At 42.6% G+C, this 3,716-nt stretch overlaps 1 long non-coding RNA gene across 7 annotated transcripts; it reads left to right on the top strand.

The window, feature by feature from the left end:
* The first annotated feature begins 278 nt into the window (after positions 1-278).
* On the top strand, positions 279-3,413 carry LOC123104316 (uncharacterized). 7 transcript variants are annotated; one of them, XR_006450255.1, is made up of 6 exons: positions 279-504; positions 574-722; positions 896-1,063; positions 1,571-1,895; positions 2,529-2,588; positions 3,097-3,413. It is a non-coding gene; the product is annotated as an uncharacterized lncRNA (long non-coding RNA). The 7 variants fall into 7 exon arrangements; XR_006450251.1 differs by having other exon boundaries at positions 1,160-1,895; XR_006450252.1 differs by having other exon boundaries at positions 896-1,722; positions 1,811-1,895.
* Positions 3,414-3,716: the final 303 nt, after the last annotated feature.

Here is a 3,716-nt window from a genome sequence, read left to right as displayed (position 1 = left end):
GTCGTCTGTTTTTGTTTTGCTGACGGCAAAAGCATACTTTGCCGTCTGTGTTTTTTCCAGCTGATGGCAAAGACAAATGTTAGCTGACGGTAAAGATTCAAAGACGGCAAAATGTATGCAGGTGACGGTGGGAAAATGGGAGCCCGTCTTTGCCGTCTGTGCATACTGGGGCTGAAGGCAAAGGCCATATGGGCCACTGGGCCTCGGCACTCTGGCCCACCAGCCTAGCCGGCTGAGGAGGCAAAGCCTCTGCCTGAGCTGCCCCTCACCCTCTCTCTCATTCTCTCCTCTCTGCCCGATTCCCCTGGTCGCCTCCCCCCACGCCCGCCGCCGCCAGCCCGAAACCCTAGCTCCCTCCCTCGCGCGATCAGATCCGCCCACCCTCCCTCACTCTTCGCGCTCAAATCCGCCCTCCCTCCCTCACTCTTCGCGCTGGAAACCCTAGCCGCCGGGCCATGGTGACAGACGGCGACAACGACGACGGTGGCTACCTTGACGATGGTGGTATGGTGTTACTCCCCCATCTCTTCTCCGACTCTTTCTCTGATCCCCCATCTCTCGTTGTCTCTGTAGGTGCGGCCAGCAGCAGAAGCACCACCATGCCCTCCCTTCCTCCAACCCTAGTGATCCGGCCATGTTGGCGGCGGCCAGATCTGCACCGGGACAGGACCTGCTTGTGCTCGTGAGGAGAGGCATGCCATGGAGCAGCTCGTCAAGGACAGGTCCGACCCTTCCCTTCCCTTCGTTCTATGCAGTTAATCCAAGGGTTATATGTTCTATATTGGAGTACTCTGCATTCAAATTATTTCATGTGTTATATTATGAGATTGATGTTCTTAAAATATGTATTCTCAATAATAGTACAAAATACATGTCTGTGCTCCCATGGATCCAGGAAGTATAAGATGAACTCGATAATCTCCAATTGGTTTCATTATTGCTGTCCCGGTCCTCATGAGCGGATAATCTTTCTACAACGAGTAGATGGGGGTACATGGTTTGGGTTTCTCTGCAGAACTGAAATAGTTTTCCGATTACACACTTTATCAGAACCGAGACACAGGTAGGCTCTGGGTTGTGCCATCACATTAGTGAAAATAGATGTACAATGCCAATTAGTATTTTGTTTGTTGCTTCATCATCCCTCACAAACTTTCAGGTTTGGTATTCCTGCTTTTATGATATACTTAATGATTGAGGAAGGATCTATGCAATCGAAACAGATGCCTTGTTCTCATTGATGTCATGATACGCTGTGAGGCAATTCCTTGCCATTGGCCATGTTAGGTCGTTATTATCTATGCACATAGGAGGCTTCTGTTTTTTTATATATTTATGGGCTGATTAATTATGGGCTTTTGGGTTAGTATCCTTTTGGAAAATGCACTGTATTTCAATTCCTGTTTTGTATCATTCAAGATTCTTCCTTTGATGTTATTTTGCTGCTGGTCACGCTCCTAATGGCATTTGTTAATACATGTATCCATGGTTTTCTTGTGTTATGATTTATCTTTCCTACAGCCAACACATTTTTTTCTCTTGGCCGACTTGCTGCTTGCATACATGACAGATATGCATCCATGGTGAAGTTACTATATAAGTATAGGGTCAAGCACTGCCCCGACATACATCTATTTTGAGTTTTTCCTCAAAGTCCCATGGCCATGTTGCTGGTAGAGTTGGAGGGTATATACTGCTGTGATCTTACTTCTATATGGCCATGTAAACCTCACTGCTTTGCACTTTTTTGATAAACCGGTATATGAGTTTGTAACTTCTTTCTCTTCTCTCTTGAACTGTTTATTTGCAGCAACGCCCTTGATTTTGAAATTGGAGAAGGAAGATGGATAACAGAGTTCAGTACAGTAAGGATGCTCTACAATATAGGAATCCAGGTGAATATTCTTGCTTCTAAGGTCTCCTGTGTTGGATGTGTTCTCAGTTTGCCTCTTTATTTCTCCTTTTGCCTCTGCACTACTGCCAAAACTTTATTTATTTATCTCCTTGAGTGAAATAATAATAGAGGATAGTATTAACTACTGATTCAAGCAGTAATGGGTATGAAGCAAATGACTCTTGCATATGTTCACTGTTTGTCCAATACAAAAGCTAGAATATGAATGTTTGCGACAAAATTGCAGTTGATACTATTTGATAACATGCAACAACCATGGATTCAAGATCATGTAATCTTAGTCTACTTTTCATCTCATGCAATAGTTTCACTAGTTTGTGTACGATTCGTGTTGCATGTTATTACATAACTAGTTATCTTAATATTCTTATTTGTTTTACTATTTTGAAAGTTTTTCTTTGGGCTTCTGATTTCTCAAGATTTAGATGATAAGGGGTGTCTTATTTAGAGTGTGAAGTGCTTGACAAGTTTATTTGTTTGACAAAAAAATGGCTTTGGTATGATGAATGATGCTCTCGAGTCCGAATCTATTTGATACGATGAATTTCTAAGTCTGAACCTTTTTCCTTTTTGGTTAATTGCTGCGGGTGGGCGCTGTCCATGAACAAAATAGACAAGGACGATGAGCAATACACGACCCCACGGCCGAGCCGATGACCAACCACCAGGGAAGGTCGATCCCTCCCTCTCGACTATGTTTTATTTCCCCAACTTATGCATGCTCTACTCTGGTTTGTATTCTTGTGGTTGATATACTGCTTGATTGAATTGTATGAGGCCACTAGGTTCCTCTCATGTTGCTCTTTTTCCTGATGAGCTGTTGTACATGTATGTGGCTAGTTCAGATTTGGTTCTAACAAATATTTAATTTGCTCCTGCTGCTCTACATGTAAATACTTGCTCCTGTTTTGCATGTCATGTTTGCTCCCGCTAAATGATGTGTAATAGGAGCTGTTCATGTACTAGGAGGAGCTGTTTTACATGTCATATTTATTCCTGTACTAGGCTAGTTCAGATTTGGTGTCAACAGGTTCTTGTCTATTAGGATGATGTTATATGCTTGACAAGTTTATTTGACTGACAAAAAATGACTTTAGTATGATGAATGATGCTCTCGAGTCTGAATCTAGTTGATATGATGAATCTAAGTCTGAACCTCTTTCTTGTTTGGTTAATTGCAGTGGACATGTGAATAAGGGATGGAGAAGCAATGTTGATTGGTTGCACGGAGCTACAGTCAACCTGATGTGGTGTTTTAATCTCCTTGACATAGAGAGTAGTTGTGTGTGGTTTCCTTTCGAGTAGCATAGTTGGAGTTTAGCATGTGTGTGTAGAGCTGATGGTCGTGAGGCTAATTCTGGGAGTAGTACATGACTGGAAGAGGCCCAGCTAGATATGATACTTTGTGATGGTTTAATCTACTTTGTGATCTCATATGCAACACTTTGTGATACCCTATGATATATATATGGACATTTGCTACGGTTTGTTTTGTTTCTATGGAACATTGCTGTTATATTTGTGATATATATGGTCTATTGAATTGTTGAGATAAATTTCTTTAAAAAAATCTGTACAGAATTTTGCCGTCAGCAAATGAGTACTTTGCCATCTGTCTGCTGATGGCAAAGTGCTCAGATCTTTTCCGTCTGTAGACTGACTGCTGTTGACGGCAAAGTGCTCAGCTTTTTGCCGTCCAGAGGCTGACGACAAAGTATCTAACGCCGTCCGTTAGGATGTCTGTCAAGTGCTTTTCTTAGCCGTCAGGCTATAACGGCTGACGGTGAAGTGTGAAAACTGA

This window comes from Triticum aestivum, chromosome 5A (assembly GCF_018294505.1).
Source record: "Triticum aestivum cultivar Chinese Spring chromosome 5A, IWGSC CS RefSeq v2.1, whole genome shotgun sequence".
NCBI classification, from domain to species: domain Eukaryota; kingdom Viridiplantae; phylum Streptophyta; class Magnoliopsida; order Poales; family Poaceae; genus Triticum; species Triticum aestivum.
The sequence above is the reverse complement of the archived record's forward strand: the minus strand, read 5'-3'. Positions and strand labels throughout refer to the sequence as shown.